This window comes from Oncorhynchus mykiss, chromosome 2, assembly GCF_013265735.2.
Source record: "Oncorhynchus mykiss isolate Arlee chromosome 2, USDA_OmykA_1.1, whole genome shotgun sequence".
In the NCBI taxonomy this organism is placed as follows: domain Eukaryota; kingdom Metazoa; phylum Chordata; class Actinopteri; order Salmoniformes; family Salmonidae; genus Oncorhynchus; species Oncorhynchus mykiss.
In genome coordinates this window covers 28,193,998-28,213,897 of record NC_048566.1, presented here as the reverse complement: position 1 = coordinate 28,213,897, position 19,900 = coordinate 28,193,998, and the positions used below count along the sequence as shown (strand labels likewise).

General features: G+C 42.9%; 1 protein-coding gene across 4 annotated transcripts in view; it reads right to left on the bottom strand.

The window, feature by feature from the left end:
* ddr1 (discoidin domain receptor tyrosine kinase 1) overlaps nt 1-19,336 on the bottom strand; it is a 56,205-nt gene extending 36,869 nt beyond the window's left edge. For 3 of the 4 annotated variants that reach the window (XM_036944288.1, XM_036944293.1, XM_036944289.1), the window contains exon 1: nt 18,955-19,336. The gene's annotated coding sequence lies outside the window, so the exon portion shown is untranslated. The remainder of the gene's footprint in view (nt 1-18,954) is intronic. The other variant, XM_036944287.1, reaches the window with a different exon arrangement.
* Nucleotides 19,337-19,900: the final 564 nt, after the last annotated feature.

Below are 19,900 nucleotides of genomic sequence, written 5' to 3'. Positions count from 1 at the left end.
TACACTGCCCTGGTGTGGAGGACCTTCTGTTTTACACTGCCCTGGTGTGGAGGACCTTCTGTTTTACACTGCCCTGGTGTGGAGGACCTTCTGTTTTACACTGCCCTGTTTTGGAGGACATTCTGTTTTACACTGCCCTGGTGTGGAGGACCTTGTTTTACACTGCCCTGGCTTCTGTAGTGCACTGTAACAGTGAGATAGTGGTCCTGGCAGAGGCTGGTCCACTCGTCTGATGTGATGTGATGGCCAGCTTTGGCACGTCCTTCAGTGATCACATTGGCCTTTTCTACCCCATACCAGGTAGGAATGAATGTGTCACTGAGGTAACTCCTGGAGGGAGGGGTATATTTGGGGTTGAGTGCCTTGCTCATCTCCCTACAGTAAAAAATATATAGTTTTCATGTGTTTAATTATCATTATTGAATTATTATGTTGTAGTGTATTGTATTGTGGAGTGATGGGACTAACATACAACCATTTTATACTACTATATCCTAAACATGAATACAACTCAATATATACTGACAGACTGTTACCTAAAGCCCTTGGACTCCACTGTTGCAAAGGGGTGTAGGCTTTCACTATGAACTTGGTCTCGGCTAGGTGGCACTCATTCACCCTCTCATCCTCCCACTAGCTGCCAGCGTGAAGGGGCTGTGGGCTTGTCTTTGGCTTGGACCAGCGGTATTAGAGGGAGCAGCGGGTTGGTTCATTGTTGCTGCAAATTTAACAAATAAGTTGCAAAATCTTTAAATGGGTGATTTAATTTTTGAATACACCCACAGCTAAACAATCAGCTGGCTAATGGTTCCTTTTGATCAAGAACCCATGTTCTCATAATCAATCTAGTTAACTCTGTGTGTTGGCTCTAGGCTGCTAGCATATATACCTAACGTAGATCGGGCAACGAGAGATGAACTACGAGCTAGGCAGTCAAACTGTGCATTTCTCTGCCTGTACATGATGCACTTTCCATAGATGTTTGGACAGATTGCTTGCAAGGGCGGAAACACGAGCAAAAGTCTTGTTGCACTTGCGGCAACGAGCATTGTCAGCATCGACGAGCATTGTCAGCATCGACGAGCATTGTCAGCATCGACGAGCATTGTCAGCATCGACGAGCATTGTCAGCATCGACGAGCATTGTCAGCATCGACGAGCATTGTCAGCATCGACGAGCATTGTCAGCATCGTCGAGCATTGTCAGCATCGACGAACATTGTCAGCATCGACGAGCATTGTCAGCATCGACGAGCATTGTCAGCATCGACGAGCATTGTCAGCATCGTCGAGCATTGTCAGCATCGACGAACATTGTCAGCATCGACGAGCATTGTCAGCATCGACGAGCATTGTCAGCATCGACGAGCATTGTCAGCATCGACGAGCATTGTCAGCATCGACGAGCATTGTCAGCATCGACGATTTTGAACGTTTAGTTCTCTCCACCATCGTCACTAACTAAGAGCAGGGTCTTTCTTGTGTGTGTGTGTGTGTGTGTGTGTGTGTGTGTGTGTGTGTGTGTGTGTGTGTGTGTGTGTGAGAGAGAGAGAGAGAGACAGGCTCCGCGCGACAGAGATTTCTCTTCTGAATTGGGAATAACGAAAATGCCTCATAGACAAATGTCTTAATCTTATTGCAAATTGGAAACGGTTGGTGAGATAAAATGTGCAAAATAACATTTATGTAGCAATAGGAAATGTATTTTCTTAATTTCTCCAGTGCCGAAACCAGAACCGATAACGTCTGAGCGTATCGATACGACGGTCTTTCATAATTTAGCCCCGGGGCCCATTTAATACCGGGTTTCGGTACACATATCTACTTAGATATGTGTTATTGGTTGTTGAGTCAATTAGACCATGCCCATTTCAAGCTTATCTTTCTAAAAAAACGACAACATTATTTTAGAATAGTTAGGCAAGTTAGCTGGCTAACTCATTGATCCTGCTTTGTAGGAACCCCCTTTGTTTATTTATGCTGTTGTTGACAATACAACACAAACAGATCAGAGACCAGGCTAGGTCAGGATTGTTGTTAGCCTGGTAACACTGCTACTGGTTCTGAGGGGCTGTACCTGGACAGAAGAACAATAGTGGCAGTTAGAGTGCTGAGCTACTATCCAGCAGGCATTTTTGCTAATCCTGCAAGAAGTTCTGAAGTATTATTAAACTATCTGCCTCAATGTATTTCTCCTCCATGTCATTGGTTATTGTTCTCAGAACACCATTGGTCACTGAAGCCGAGGGAAGATGGCTGCCCTCTTGGACAGTCGCCCAACAGAAAGTTTTGACCCGGTCTCCGATCGATCGGGATATTGACATTTTTATTTCATACATTTTTGTTATTTCACCTTTATTTAACCAGGTAGGCCAGTTGAGAACAAGTAATCATTTACAACTGCGACCTGGCCAAGAGAAAGCAAAGTAGTGCGACACAAACAACAACACAGAGTTACACATGGAATAAACAAACATACAGTCAATAACACAATAGAAAAATCTATATATTCAGTGTGTGCAAATGAGGTAAGATTAGGGAGGTAAGGCAATAAATAGGCCGTAGTGGCGAAATATTTACAATTTAGCAATTAAACACTGGAGTGATAAATGTACAGAAGATGAATGTGCAAGGAGAGATACTGAGGTGCAAAGGAGCAAAAAATAATAATAATAGTATGGGGATGAGGTAGTTGGATGGGCTCTTTACAGATGGGCTATGTACAGGTGCAGTGATATGTGAGCTGATCTGACAGTTAGTGCTTAAAGTTAGTGAGGGAGATATGACTCTCCAGCTTCAGTGATTTTTGCAATTCGTTCCAGTCATTGGCAGCAGAGAACTGGAAGGAAAGGCAGCCAAAGCAGGAATTGGCTTTGTGGGTGACCAGTGAAATATACCTGCTGGAGCACGTGCTACGGGTGGGTGCTGTAATGGTGACCAGTGAGCTGAGAAAAGGTGGGGCTTTACCTAGCAAAGACTTATAGATGACCTGGAGCCACTGGGTTTGGCAACGAATATGAAGCGAGGGCCAGCCAACGAGAACATACAGGTCGCAGTGGTAGGTAGTATATGGGGCTTTGGTGACAAAATGGATGGCACTGTGATTACTCAGCAAATTGGATGCAGTCTGAGTGTTGGAGGCTATTTTGTAAATGACTTCGCCGAAGTCAAGGATCGGTAGGATAGTCAGTTTTACAAGGGTATGTTTGGCAGCATGAGTGAAGGATGCTTTGTTGTGAAATAGGAAGCCGATTCGAGATTTAATTTTGGATTGGAGATGCTTAATGTGAGTCTGGAAGGAGAGTTCATAATCTAACCAGACATCTAGGTATTTGTAGTTGTCCACATATTCTAAGTCAGAACCGTCCAGCGTAGTGATGCTGGTGCGGCAGGTGCGGGCAGCGGTCGGTTGAAGAGCATGCATTTAGATTTGCTTGCATTTAAGAGCAGTTGGAGGCCATGGAAGGAGAGTTGTATGGTATTGAAGCTTGTCTGTAGGTTAGTTAACACAGTGTCCAAAGAAGGGCCAGAAGTATACAGAATGGTGTCGTCTGTGTAGAGGTGGATCAGAGAATCACCAGCATCATTGATGTATACAGAGAAAAGAGTCGGCCCGAGAATTTAACCCTGTGGCACCCCCATAGAGACTGCCAGAGGTCCGCACAACAGGCCCTCCGATTTGACACACTGAACTCTGTCTGAGAAGTAGTTGGTGAACCAGGCGAGGCAGTCATTTGAGAAACCAAGGCTGTTGAGTCCGCCGATAAGAATGTAGTGATTGACAGTCGAAAGCCTTGGCCAGTTCGATGAATAGAGCTGCACAGTATTGTCTCATCGAAGAGAAGTGTGCCTGAGAGAAGTGTGGTGTGGTGCGTTGTCCTTCAATGGCACATTTGGATCCTCTCACTGGATTCCAAGAACAACAAACACACAGATGGAATTAAGCCATCTGTCTGGGAACAATGGCTGTGGTGGATATCCTCTGTGATAAGGCTGTATGTAACAGCACTATTGGTTGGTCAGTCAGTCAGCGGTCCAGTCATTCAGTCATCCAATGATTCACTAGTATGTGTCAGCTGACACTTCATCAATACCAGGAAGTACCAGTCAGCAGGAAGTACATCCAGTCAGAAGTTTGGAATCTGAACTGATTTTGACAGGATGGAGCAGGAAGAGGAAAAGTGAGTCATTTAAAAAGGGCAAAAAGTGATGAGAGAGGTGAAAGACAGATGGAGAGGGAAACTAGGAACATGCTTGAGAGTGAGGAAAGAGAGAGAGGGAGAGAGGGGAGAGAGAGCCATGTGTCCTCCGAAACACAACCAAGCCACACTGCTTCTTAACACAGCGTGCATCCAACCCGGAAGCCAGCTGCACCAAGAGGAAACACCGTACACCTAGCGACCTGGTAAGCACGCGCTGTGCCCAGCCCGCCACAGGAGTAGCTAGTGCGCGATGAGACAAGGATATCCCTACCGGCCAAACCCTCCCTAACCTGGACGACTCTAGGCCAATTGTGCGTCGCCCCATGGACCTCCCGGTCGCGGCCGGCTGCGACAGAGCCTTGGCTCGAACCCAGAATCTCTGGTGGTACAGCTAGCACTGCCTTAGACCACTGCGCCACCCGGGAGGCCCATAAAAGTCATTTTTAAAAGCGGGCGGTGATAGAAAAAGAGTGAGAGAGAGTGAAAGAAAGGGAACAAATTTCCAGGAATAGTTTGGCCTTGGGAAGTGTGGCATGACTCATTACAATGGCTCTCGGCTTTCCAAAACACAGTTTCAACAACTCACACACACACACATACATACATATGTACACTTTCCCTTCACCTAACTGCCAGTGCCAACACCATAAACGTACGCCATGCACAATAACATTGCTCTGAACCAATCTAAGCGACGAGGAACTGACAGACAAAATATTTATGCAACAAAGACCAATGAATCAACTCTTTAGGGAAGTGAGACAGGAGTAAAAAAAGTATTGTAATAAACTCTGATTCATTATATGCAGCTTGGGCCAAGTAGAAGTCAATCATTAAGGGAGTAAAACTTCCAGTTACTCCATTATGTTCCTTCCCCCTTTCCCTTTCCCTAGCCCCCTCCTCTCCTCTATAGTTAGGATCGGGTCATCTTGGCCTTCCCCAGTACTCCTTACTCTAACTCCCTCTCAGCTCCATAAGAGCTATATTTCTACGATTGCACATTTTATTTATTTTATTTATTTTTTATTTATTTTACCTTTATTTAACCAGGTAGGCAAGTTGAGAACAAGTTCTCATTTACAATTGCGACCTGGCCAAGATAAAGCAAAGCAGTTCGACAGATACAACAACACAGAGTTACACATGGAGTAAAACAAACATACAGTCAATAATAAAGTATAAACAAGTCTATATACAATGTGAGCAATGTGAACATTCTTCAGTATGTCTACATCAGTGGAGGCTCCTCAGAAGAGAAAGGGGAGGACCATCCTCCTCAGTGAATTTCATAAAAATAGTGAAACATTAAAGTTCTCGTTTTTAGATAAAACTATACTAAATATATTAATGTCACCAAATAATTGATTAAAACACACTGTTTTGCAATGAAGGTTTACAGTAGCCTCAGCAGGACTCTGTAGGGTAGCACCATGTGTAGCCGGAGGACAGCTAGCTTCTGTCCTCCTCTGGATACATTGACTTCAATACAAAACCTAGGAGGCTCATGGTTCTCACCCCCTTCCATAGACTGACACAGTAATTATGACAACTTCCAGAGGAAGTCTGTGGCTGCTATGAAAGTGAACTGTGTTTGTGTGTTATCAGGGGTGTATTCATTCTGACGATTCTGTTGAAAAACAATTCTTAAACGGAACGAAACGGGGATAAACATACCAGAATTTGTCTAATAGAAACTGTCATTTGCAACTGTTGGACTAATGATTACACCACAGATCAGCTAGGTGCAGGCAAGAGTGTGCAAGCCAGTATTGAATGTCTCACTCTGTCACCTTGATTACTCAAAATTCTCTTGACCTGTGCACCTACGTTTGTAAACTTTAATTCATAGGCTAGGTTGTGTCAACCTCATGAAAATGTGAGTTTCATGTAGAAGCCTAAACCTATCGATGTTACATTGAGCTGGGTGACTGGAACATGAATGACAGTCATCCAATACGCTGTGAAAAAGTTTTCTAATCCTCCCTCATGTCAAACGGCACCGAGTTTAATGACAAAGTCTGTAAGTAGTCCTAAAGCCAAACACTGACTCATGCTTTTGCTCCCTGTCATTGATCTGCATCAAGATGACAGAATCAAGAGGAGGAATATTCATTTTCTGTTGGGGCATAATAGCCTAGACCTCTGTCCTATACGCCCACACCCACACTGCAGATTGGAGAAACGGAACCTGTACAATTCTGAACAATTAACTAAAACTCCTCTGTTGTTGTCGGAGTATGGATCCAAGCCCGTATGGAACCAGGATCACCTGGGAGAATCTAGACAACATTAGCACAATGAGCTAAAGCCTAGGCATTAGATCTAGAACATTGAGCTAAATCCTATTTATTACATCTAGACATTAGCTAGTATATAACTACTGCTATGCACACCCTTTCTATTCACATACTGTCCATACACACCATTCACATACATACAGTGCATTCGGAAAGTATTCAGACCCCTTGACTTTTTCCACATTTTGTTACGTTACAGCCTATTCTAAAACGGAGTAAACTTTTTTTTCCCTCATCAATCGACCCACAATACCCAACAATGACAAAGCAAAAAACTTTTTTTTAGCAATGTTGGCAAATTTATAAAAAATTAAAAACTGAAATATCACATTTACATAAAGTATTTCAGACCAGTTACTCAGTACTATGATGCTGCCACCACTATGCTTCACCGTAGGGATGGTGCCAGCTTTCCTTCAGACGTGACGCTTGGCATTCAGGCCAAAGAGTTCAATCTTGTTTTCATCAGATGAGTGTCTTGTTTCTCATGGTCTGAGAGTCTTTAGGTGCCTTTTGGCAAACATCAAGTGGGCTGTCATGTAACTTTTACTGAGGAGTGGCTTCCGTCTGGCCACTCAACCATAAAAGCCTGATTGGTGGAGTGCTGCAGAGATGGTTGTCCTTCTGGAAGGTTCTCCCATCTTCACAGAGGAGCTCTGGACCTCTGTCAGAGTGACCATCGGGTTGTTGGTCACCTCCCTGACCAAGGCCCTTCTCCCGCGATTGCTCAGTTTGGCCGGGCAGACAGCTCTAGGAAGAGTCTTGGTGGTTCCAAACTTCTTACATTTAAGAATTATGGAGGCCACTGTGTTCTTGGGGACCTTCAACGCTGCAGACTTCCCCAGATCTGTGACTTGACACAATCCTGTCTCAGAGCTATTTGGACACCTGGCTTGGTTTTTGTTATGACATGTAGTGTCAACTGCTGGACCTTTATATAGCAGTGCACGCTAACCAAGGTTGCCAGGTGCACGGTGTTTCCTACAACACATTGGTGCGGCTGGCTTCCGGGTTGGATGCGCGCTGTGTTAAGAAGCAGTGCGGCTTGGTTGGGGGTTGTGTATCGGAGGACGCATGACTTTCAACCTTTGTCTCTCCCGAGCCCGTATGGGAGTTGTAGCGATGAGACAAGATAGTAGCAACTAAAAAAACTATTGGATACCACAAAATTGGGGGGAAAACGGGGTAAAATAAAATAAAGTTGTAGTAACATCTCATGGATGTCTCAGAGCAAAGGGTCTGAATACTTAATAATAATAATAAATAGAAATACCTTATTATTTTTTTTTATAAATTAGGTCAAATTAAAAATTAAAAAACAGTTTTAGATTTGTCTTTATGGGGTATTTCGTGTAGATTTATGTTTTTTTATTTAATACATTTTAGAATAAGGCTGTAATGTATTTTTTTCCCGAAAAAGTCATGGGGTCTGAATAATTTCAGAATGCGCTGTATATATTTATATTCCACACGCAATGCAAAGCTGCCATTGGACTCTGGAGCAGTGGAAACGCGTTCTCTGGAGTGATGAATCTGGCACTCCGACAGACTAATCTGGGTTTTGCGGATGCCAGGAGAACGCTACCTGCCCCAATGTATAGTGCCAATTGTAAAGTTGGACCCTTAGTTCCAGTGAAGGGAAATCTAAAACGCTACAGCATACAAAGACATTCTAGACGATTCTGTGCTTCCAACTTTGTGGCAACAGTTTGGGGAAGGCCCTTTCCTGTTTCAGCATAACAATGCCCCTGTCCACAAAGCGAGGTCCATACAGAAATGGTTTGTCGAGATCGGTGTGGAAGAACTTGACCCTTGAACTTGAACCCTGACCTCAACTCAATCGAACACCTTTGGGATTTTTAATTTTACCTTTATTTAACTTATTTAACTATTTAACAGTTAAGAACAAATTCTTATTTTCAATGACGGCCTGAACTGCCAGTTCAGGGGCAGAATGACAGATTTGTACCTTGTCAGCTCGTGGGTTTGAACTTGCAACCTTCCGGTTACTAGTCTAACGCTCTAACCACTACCCTGCCGGCCCGATGGAATTGGAACACCGACTGTGAGCCCGGGTTAATCGCCCAACATCAGTGCCCTACTTCACTAATGCTCTTGTGGCTGAATGGAAGCAAGTCCCCGCAGCAATGTTCCAACATCTAGTGGGAAGCCTTCCCAGAAGAGTGGAGGCTGTTATAGCAGCAATGTTCCAACATCTAGTGGGAAGCCTTCCCAGAAGAGTGGAGGCTGTTATAGCAGCAATGTTCCAACATCTAGTGGAAAGCCTTCCCAGAAGAGTGGAGGCTGTTATAGCAGCAAAGAGGGGACCAACTCCATATTAATGTCCATGATTTTGGAATGAGATGTTCAACGAGCAGGTGTCCACATACGTTTGGTTACGTAGTGTAGCTCATTCTAATATTTCTACTACTGTACATGACATTTTAGTTACACTGTTTATACACACCGCATATGTATTTATATACTGGATTCTTGACATGCTATTTTACTTTTTACTGCATTGGTAGGAGCTAGTAACATAAGTAGTTCGCTGCACCAGCTTTAACATCTGCTAAACTGTGTACGTGACCAACTTAAACTGCTGAGCTAAAGCCTAGGCATCAGATCTAGACCACGTTAGCACACTGAGCTAAAGCCTAGGCATCAGATCTAGACCACGTTAGCACACTGAGCTAAAGCCAAGGCATCAGATCTAAACCACGTTAGCATACTGAGCTAAAGCCTAGGCATTAGATCTAGACCACGTTAGCACACTGAGCTAAAGCCTAGGCATCAGATCTAGACCACGTTAGCACACTGAGCTAAAGCCAAGGCATCAGATCTAGACCACGTTAGCACACTGAACTAAAGCCTAGGCATCAGATCTAGACCACGTTAGCACACTGAGCTAAAGCCTAGGCATCAGACCTAGACCACATTAGCACACTGAGCTAAAGCCTAGGCATCAGACCTAGACCACGTTAGCACACTGAGCTAGAGCCTAGGCATCAGATCTAGACCACGTTAGCACACTGAGCTTAAACCTAGGCATCAGATCTAGACCACGTTAGCACACTGAGCTAAAGCCTAGGCATCAGATCTAGACCACGTTAGCACACTGAGCTAAAGCCTAGGCATCAGATCTAGACCACGTTAGCACACTGAGCTAAAGCCTAGGCATCAGATCTAGACCACGTTAGCACACTGAGCTTAAACCTAGGCATCAGATCTAGAAGTTGACAAAGCTTTCAAGCCTCCGGTAAGGTTACTCATCACATTTTTATTTACAAAAATGTATGTATATATGTATGTAATATAAGGGGAATGGAAATGATGCAGACAATACATTGATATAAGCCACAATCTATCTACAATATTAATATATTTTTTTAATTTAGGGGAAAAAAAGGCCCTGTTCAAAAGTAAAGCACTGTGAAGGGAATAGGGTGCCATTTTGGACTCAGAGTGGGACTCCAATAGGTTCCCACGGGACAAGAATTTTGGTTCACTCTCACTGTCTGCTACTCCAACGGTTCTGTTTTGGTTCTCAGACAGGGCTAAGATCTCCGTACTTGTCGGTGCACGTCCAGGGAACTGCTCTGGGCCTCAAACGGATGATTACACCTGTCCTAGTGGAGCTACTCCCTCTCTCCATAATCCCTATCCTGGATATATACACTGAGTGTACAAAACATTAGGAACACCAGCTCTTTCCATGACATAGTTTTTACCTGGATTCACCTGGTTAGTCTATGATTCTTTATTGATTTAATTTGTTAAATCCATTTCAATCAGTGTAGATGAAGGGGAGGAAACAGGTTAAGGGATTTTTAAGCCTTGAGACAATTGAAACATGGATTGTGTATGTGTGCCATTCAGAGGGTGAATAGGCAAGACAAAATATTTAAGTGCTTTTGAACAGGGGATGATAGTAGGTGCCAGGTTCACCGGTTTGGGTGTGTCAAAAACTACAACGCTGCTGGATTTTTCATGCTCAACAGTTTCCTGTGTGGATCATGAATGGTTCATCACCCAAAGGACATCCAGCCAACTTGATACAACTGCACTGTGGTAAACATGGGCCAACAAATTGAGGCAAAAGTGTGTGCAACTCAATATTAGGAAGGTGTTCTGTATGTATATATATATATATATATATATATATATATATATACACATACACACTGAACTTCTTCTTTTTTTTACCGCAACATGTAAAGTGTTGGTCCCATGTTTCATGAGCGGAAATAAAAGTTCCCAGAAATGTTCCAGACGCAAAAAAAAAGCTTATTTCTCTAAAATGTTGTGGCCAAATTTGTTTACATCACTGTTAGTGAGCATTTCTCCTCTGCCAAGATAATCCATCCACCTAACAGGTGTGGCATATCAAGAAGCTGATTAAACAGCATGATCATTACACAGTTGCACATTGTGCTGGGGACAATAAAAGACCACTCTAAAATGTGCAGTTTTGTCACACAACACAGTGCCACAGGTGTCTCAAGTTTAGAGGGAGCATACAATTGGCATGCTGACTGCGGGAATGTCGACCAGAGCTGCTGCCAGAGAATTGAATGTTAATTTCTCTACCATAAGCCTCCTCCAAAATCGTCTAGAGAATTTGTCAATACGTTCAACCGGCCTCAAAACCGCAGACCACGTGTATGGCATCATGTGGGTGAGCGGTTTGCTGATGTCAACGTTGTGAACAGTGTGCCCCATTTTGGTGGTTGGGTTTTGATATGGGCAGGCATAAGCTATGAACAAACACAAGTGCATTTTATCGATGGCAATTTGAATGCACAGAAATACAGTGATGAGATCCTGAGGCCCAATGTGAGGCCCATTTATTTTAAGGTATCTATGACCAACTCATGTGAAATCCATAGATTAGGGCTGAATTAATTCATTTCAAATTGACTGATTTTCTCATATGAATTGTAACTCAGTAAAATCTTTTAAATGGTTGCATCTTGCATTTATATTGTGGTTCAGTATATGTTTTATTGTCACATACACCAGATAGGTGCAGTGAAATATGTTACTTTACAGGGTCAGCCACAGTAGTATGACGCCCCTGGAGAAAATTAGGGTTAAGTGCCTTGCTCAATGGCACGTCAACAGATTTTTCACCTGATCAGCTCGGGTATTCGAACCAGCAACCTTTCGGTTACTGACCCAATGCTCTAACCGCTAGGCTACCTGCCGCCCTAGATGGGAGAGAAGTGGAGTCACGAAAATCCAGGGAGGTGTACCGCCACTGAATCTGAATTAAGAACCTGTCAAATCTCTTTAAGTCTCAAGCTATAAACATAGTCTTGGTGAGAAAATTTTAGTGCTGAAAAAAGAATGATGTTTTAACTGAATTGAGCCCTAGGCATAGGAATAACAGTACCTATCTAACTTATGATGTACTGTTTTCCATATGAGACCTATACTATACCAATAATGTAATATATCTGTAGTAGCATTGACATCCTAATGACATACTGGCGATAGAGTGAATATCAATCTGTGATGCTAGACTGACTCTAGCTATACTGGACCTCTGAGGGTTTGTTACAGTTCTAGTGTGACACAAGGCCTCAGACCAATTTGCTGAATTCAATTTACACTGTCTCACTGCCACCTGTCTGCGGAGAGAGGAAAGAAAGGGGGATGAAGGGGAGGAGAGAAAGAGGGGATGAGAGAAAGGAGAAGTACGTGACGACACCGTGCTACTCTCACAATGGGGAGAGAGAAAACGGACTGCCGCCCGGTCCACCATGGTGGAGAGAGAGAGAGTAGGAGAGAAAAGGGGGAGAGGAGAAGAAACGAGAAACGGGTAGAGGAGGAAAAAGTGGTAGAGAGGAGTAGAGAGAGAGAGAGCGAGAGGGGGGAGCTTCCATATTTAGAAGCCTGACTCAGAAATATAGAGTAAGCATTATACACCGTTAGACAAAGACGGGACTTTGGCAGCAGGAGGGTGAGAATGATTCACCCAGTGACTTAGCATTGAAATGGAAAGGAGGACAGGAGGGAACGGGAGGGAGGGAGGAATAGTTTGGAGACAGAGAGAAAAGAGAGAGAGCAGGTCAAACCGGAATGTTTTGTGCGAGGCTCAGCATTTAGAACTGCAGTGAGAAAAACAGACTCTACTTCACTAACCAACTTCTTCATCAAGACAAATAAATGGTCACGCAGGGGAAGGCTGAAGACACCCTCAGAGCTGTTTAATGTCAGTCTGGACTATTCAAACACACACAACAAACCAAATCTGGGCTCTGGAGTAATTCCTGATAACCTGATTAACGTGGAGTCTGGTACTAGATCTAACTCACGCTGGCACACACACGAACACACCCATTATCATTTTACACCCCTCAGGCATCGGTTGATTCCTCTACCAGCTAATTTCTCTCTGCTCCTAAAAAGAGCTCACTGACACTTCACACGGCAGGATCCTGGTCCTAATGCCTGGAAGGGGAAGGCTGATGTCATAGTCAGAACCTCAACAGGGATGGTGTTACTCAGAACACTGAGGTGATAAAGAGACATAGGCTCAGTCCCAAATGGCACCCTATTACCTATATATAGTGCACTACATTTGACCAGGGTCTAGGAGAGCTCTGGTCAAAAGTAGTGCACTATATATAGGGAATAGGGTGCCATTTGGAACGCAAAATGATAAAATAAGCTATTCTTTGTTGTTCAGCATGGCATCGTGGCATTTTTAACCTGACGCTTTTCAAAAGTTTTCTAGAGTCGTCTGGAAGCCCTGAGTAATGACTTCGGGGTGGGATACTGTACCACGTGAGTCAACACAGAGAGAGAGAGAGGGAGAGGGAGAGAGAGATGAAAGAAAAATAACTCATTATTTTAGATTTAAGTCGACTGAAGTTTGTTCGTTTCCATACTTATCGTAGGCAAATATGATAGCCGGCATATAGAATGTGGAGAGACACTTGTTAGAGCCCAGTGAGTCTGACTCATAAAAAATACAAAAATGAATTTATTCAGTAAAATCATTACAATATAATAATGTGAAATGCCTTTTAGGTTGTTTGGGGGCACACATTTCACTATTCAAATACTCCCTGACTGTATCACTGAAATTAACAACACTGAAGATGTCCTCATTATACTGCATGCAGACAGAGGAATTCCAGTCAGCTCCTATGCTGAGGGTATGTGAGATCCCCAGATAAGATACACTGACAGATTCACTCATTCAAACAGTCCAGCCACAGTCAATAGACAAACTGTTTACCAAGCCCCATACCAACACTATCTATCAGGGTTGGGAGGACGGTAACCTCACAGATGAGTGGAGGCAGAGATGGGGGATGGGAGGATGAGGATGATAAAGAGATGGGAGGATGAGGGAAAGGAATAAAGGGAAAAATTGGAAAAATTATCTAGTGCTGCTTCAGCCGGAGGGGGACAGAGAGAGAGAGAGAGAGAGAGAGAGAGAGAGAGAGAGAGTGTGTGGTGGAAGATGAAGTGAAAGAGGAGATGTTCAGAGAGATTTGGAGAGAGACAGGTTGGCAGAATGATAAATTACTGCATTAAAGGTATGTTGGATGGGGCAGAGGGAGAGATGGATGGAGAGGGGGAGATGAAATGGGTCTCAGAAATGGTTTCCTTTTAGATTTGAAACAAACCGACACACAGAACTTCACATCCCGCTTTTAAGTGTCACCGCCCATTATGCAATTTAGAGTTTCTCTCTCTCTTTTCTTCATCTCTCTCTTCCTCTTTCTTTGACAGACATTCAAATGCTCAAGAGAAAAGTATGGGAAAGAAATTGGATTGAAATATCTAGCTAACTGTCTAGACCAAGGGGAAATTGGTTTAGGACAAGAGATAAACAATTTAGCCAATGGTTTCTTTTTGGATGTGTCTCCCGTAAAAGGCTACTTTGTCTGAGCATGTGGATGGAACCTGCTCATCCTTGGTAATTGAATTATTCCTGAACGTGAGGTCGGACAGCCTGTTGGGAGCCAATTAGTCCAAAACAAACCCTAGTGATATGGACGACTAGATAACTGTTTCCATACAAGCCATACACTCCATAAAAGGATGCCATTACTATGTTTTAATCGCAGATTACAGATTATACATTATAAAACTAAATCCTGTACACTGTGTATGCTTGCAAAGTTTCAGCTCTTTATTATTTCAATAGCCAATGTTTAGTTCAACAGACCTCAATGGTAGATGGAAGCATTGACTATTGAAATACAGTAGATTGCAATAAAGAGGTGAGGTTTTGCAAGCAGGCAGTGTGTGGTTCATTTGCAAGCAGGCAGTGTGTGGTTCATTTGCAAGCAGGCAGTGTGTGGTTCATTTGCAAGCAGGCAGTGTGTGGTTCATTTGCAAGCAGGCAGTGTGTGGTTCATTTGCAAGCAGGCAGTGTGTGGTTCATTTGCAAGCAGGCAGTGTGTGGTTCATTTGCAAGCAGGCAGTGTGTGGTTCATTTGCAAGCAGGCAGTGTGTGGTTCATTTGCAAGCAGGCAGTGTGTGGTTCATTTGCAAGCAGGCAGTGTGTGGTTCATTTGCAAGCAGGCAGTGTGTGGTTCATTTGCAAGCAGGCAGTGTGTGGTTCATTTGCAAGCAGGCAGTGTGTGGTTCATTTGCAAGCAGGCAGTGTGTGGTTCATTTGTAAGCAGGCAGTGTGTGGTTCATTTGCAAGCAGGCAGTGTGTGGTTCATTTGCAAGCAGGCAGTGTGTGGTTCATTTGTAAGCAGGCAGTGTGTGGTTCATTTGCAAGCAGGCAGTGTGTGGTTAATTTGCAAGCAGGCAGTGTGTGGTTCATTTGCAAGCAGGCAGTGTGTGGTTCATTTGTAAGCAGGCAGTGTGTGGTTCATTTGCAAGCAGGCAGTGTGTGGTTCATTTGTAAGCAGGCAGTGTGTGGTTCATTTGCAAGCAGGCAGTGTGTGGTTCATTTGTAAGCAGGCAGTGTGTGGTTCATTTGCAAGCAGGCAGTGTGTGGTTCATTTGCAAACGGGCAGTGTGTGGTTCATTTGATATTTTGATCCACGTTTTATGAACCGGTAAAATATATATATTTATTTATTTATTTTACATGCGAGCGCATCCCTTTGAAGATTGAAGTCATTTAACTTTACAGTCTCTCTCCTAACACTACATCTAATAAATGTATCTCATAAACACAATGACCTGAAAAAGAGGACAATGGTGTCATCAGCAGCGAGGTCAATGATTAACCTGTGTGACTGTATACTGGCGGAGACTAAACCTGAATGCTTCACAATCACATAAACCCAGTTACATTATATATTAATTATTAATCTTTAACATACTGCTGTATGACTGGATACCGCTTATTTCCCATAATCCATTTTGTCACGTTTATTACATTTTACTGATAATGTGGTATGCATGCCTTTGTGTAATTACATGCATCTACAGTGTATTCAGAAAGTATTCACACCCCTTGACTTTTTCCACATTTTGTTATGTTACAAGGTGTGATTAAAATTGATTTGTTGTTAATGATCTACACAAAATACTCTGCAATGTCAAAAGTGAAAAAAAGAATCTAACAACTGTAAAAAAAAATAAAAAATATTTATAAAACACTAATATACCTTGATTATATAAGTATTCAACCCCCTGACGCAATACACGTTAGAGTCACCTTAGTCAGCGATTACAGCTGTGAGTCTTTATGAGTAAGTCTCTAAGAGCCTTGCACACCTGGATTGTACAATATTTGCTCATTATTATTTTAAAATACTTCCAACAGATATCTCTTACTGATAGACTGAACAGACAACTTGCATAGAGCACTTACAAAGAAAATCATTCTGACTCTGTAAATTCATCTTTCCTGCACAAAACTCCAAAGAATTTACAATATTCCAATTTGTATGCAATGCGGTATACTCACATTGTTGAAGTTTGATCTAAATACTGTAGGCTATAATATGTCAATCTCTTCTTGTCTCTTCTCTACAGCTGATAGAACCAGACTATGAAATGACAACCATCCTCTTCGGACGACATGGAGGAATTAGCATCCAAATGCCCATGAGACAGGGATAGAACAGATCCCTTAGGGTCTATCTATCAACACAGTGCTCCTCCTCTCTGTCCTCACTCTTCACTGGTACTACTAGCACAGGAGAGGGGAGTAGGGGAGAGTGAGCGAGTAGGGGACAGAGAGGAGGCATAGAGAGAGAGAGAGAAATAGGGGAGAGAGAAAGAGAAAAAGAGAGAGAGCGAGAGAGAGAGCACGAGAGAAAGCCATCATCTACAGAGATGAACCTGGCGAAGAGTACCCTAAGCAAGCTGGTCCTGTGGCTCTGTTCACAAACACAGTCTATTAATGTTCTGTATTATGTCATGTTTCATGTTTTGTGTGGAACCCAGGAAGAGTAGCTGCTGCTTTTGCAACAGCTAATGGGGATCCTAATAATATATCAAAAAATACCAAATACCCCACAGAGCCCCAGGACAGCAACACAATAAGACACAACTAAATCATGAGCAAACAAAAAGTGAATTACTTGAAACATCGGAAAGAATTAACTAAAAAGCTGAGCAAACTAGAAAACTATTTGGCCCAAAACAGCGTACACAGCGGCAGAATACCTGACCACCGTGACTGAACCAAAATTAAGGAAAGCCTTTGACTATGTACAGACTAAGTGAGCATAGCCTTGCTATTGAGAAAGGTTGCCATATTTCCCTCAGATTACACAGACCCACAAAGAATTGGAAGAAAAACAAAATCTAACTTTCATAAACTCCCATATCTATTAGATGAAATACCACAGTGTGCCATCACAGCAGCAAGATATGTGACCTGTTGCCGCGAGAAAGGGGCAGCCAGTGAAGAACAAACACCATTTCATATACAACCCATATTTATGTTTATTTATTTTACCTTTCCTATTTGCCTATCATTACAAGACTGTATATAGACATATGACATTTTAAATGATTTTAAATGATTTTATTATTTTGGAACTTGTGTGAGTAATGTTTACTGTTTATCCATTTCACTTGCTTTGGCAATGTAAACATGTTTCCCATGTCAATAAAGCCCCTTGAATTGAACTGAGAGAGAGAAAGAGAGGATAGGAAAAGGGTTTTATGATCTTTTTATCTATTAACAAAACCACAGGCAGCTAACCCCCCCCTCAGCCCAACAACAAACACTGGTCTGTTCCAGTGACTGATTGCTTCCCAGAGGAGAACTCCCCATTCGCTACACTGGTGTATCCCACGGGGACGAAATCCAAGCGGCTCTGCCTTGTTTGGGGTCACCTGCTTGTTGCGCGAGGTCGCAAGGTCAATAACCGCACCATGTTCCATCTCGGTGTGATAATGGCCACCTGGACGCTATGAGGTCATCATGGTAAACATTCAACGTTTTATTGATCCCATTCTTCTCACATCAAGGAGCCTTGATTTTGTTGAGCCTTTGCCTTTTACAGTTTTAGTACTCAGCATCCGTAGAATGTATTGTGTTTAACACCGACTGGGTTTGAGGAGCACCATATCAATAGAATCGGCCCATTACCTCTATAGTTTACAGACTCTGGGTAATTCAAAGCGAACCATGTCACTGGAAGGTTATTTAGTATGGAATGCGTTAGGGGGGTCAATTGTGGGCAGTAAATCAGATAAGCACCTAAGAGATATCATGGAAAATGTAGCCTACATAAGGATATGCATGAAAGAGCTAAATGTCCACATAGACCTTGGCCTAGGCCTAATGCAGGCCAGCTAATTCATATAGGTGGCCTACTAAGAACAAAAAACGATTGAACAACTGATAGTGCGTTTTTTTTAGGTAATACACTGTTTATACACTGGTATTACAGTGGTCATCTATCAAATAATAGAATGAAGTGAAGAGCAGTTAAGACTATGTGGTCTAATAAGAAGCCGATGTTATGGGTTATCAGTTCTGTTGTCCCTTAGACAGATACAATGTACTGTAACTACGCTATCTATACATTAGGCTACTTTTTATACTGCAGGAATACAATGTAGCCTAATTACAATAGCCTTAACCTTAACTAGCTACTTTGTATATCATCAATGAAGACGTGAATGATGCAATGTAATAACTAAGTAGTTAGTTCGTTGACTCGTGGAAGATAGACTTTATCAAATCACCAGGCCAGGCAAACAAGCAATGTGGTTGCAACGTTACACCTCACTATGCGCTTCCAGAGTGCCGTGGCCGGAGTCCAAACCAGCCTTCCCCGCCTTACCCCGAGACTGTTTGACGCCAATCGACACAGCGAGGCCCACAAACACCCATTCACAGACAAACGGACATAAATACCTCATGTAACCGTCTAAGATAGCCTACCCACAGCAGCTCCTTAACTGGCATGAGTAAAGCGATTTAGCATTTTGCGTTTATTGACAGTGCGTACTGATATGTAACCTCTTTATCAATGCATAAACGTGATGTCGTTTTTACCACTTACCTAAAAGTCACGGCGAAATGAGACACCAATCGCAACTTCTAAATGTTTTGAATATCCCGTGCGCAATGTGTCGGACTGTGACTGTCCACCAAAATATTCCGCCACGGGAATAATCCAACGCTGCCTGCAGTTGTAGCGCGGCGCGTTCGACCTTTCTTTAAACTCTGAAAACAACAAAGCACTCCAAAATAGGCGACACGTTACGTCCAAAAATTTAGATGAAAATGTCAAGTTGTCTAGCTCACATTTGTCAAGATTAAAGTGAGAACGGGACGAGAAAACCGTTCATTTCTCCGTTCCGTTTGTTCGTCGCTCTCTATTCGTCTACTTCACCGCGGAAACCTCGCTTCAGCTGCGCACACAGAGCTCCAACCTCAGCTCACCCAGAGGCCAGCACCAGGTGCTCATTTACATAACTGCACTGGCTGTGTCCAATCACAACAGCTAGCCAGGTGCTTGTTGAATATTCTACCATCAAACAGCCTATCAGTAGTCGCCCTGGGTGGGACCCATGGCCCGACAACAGCGCTGTAAATATGAGTAAGCCCCTGGGTATAAAGTGATTTTTATTTGTTAAAGGAATTGAGAGATTGGGGGAATATGAAATATAATACAGAGGAAAAAAACAGAGGTATTTTACCTTTTTAATCCCTTGCATGTAGCCTAACAAAATCGACCTTTCTGTCTGGGTAACTGTATCCTGGTTTTCAGCATCAACATCCTTACTTTATGTGAGATATCAAAAACAACACTTAGGTTGTCTCCCAAATGACACCAAATTCCCTATACAGTGTACTACTTTTGACTATGGGTCCTGGTCAAAGTAGTGCACTGTAGGGGAAAGGGTGCCATTTGGGATGCACACTTTCATCTGTTATCACTTCTTCAATCCACTCATCATAGCTGTTGCCAGTAGCCTACATATATCTAGGGTTCTTTCTTTGGA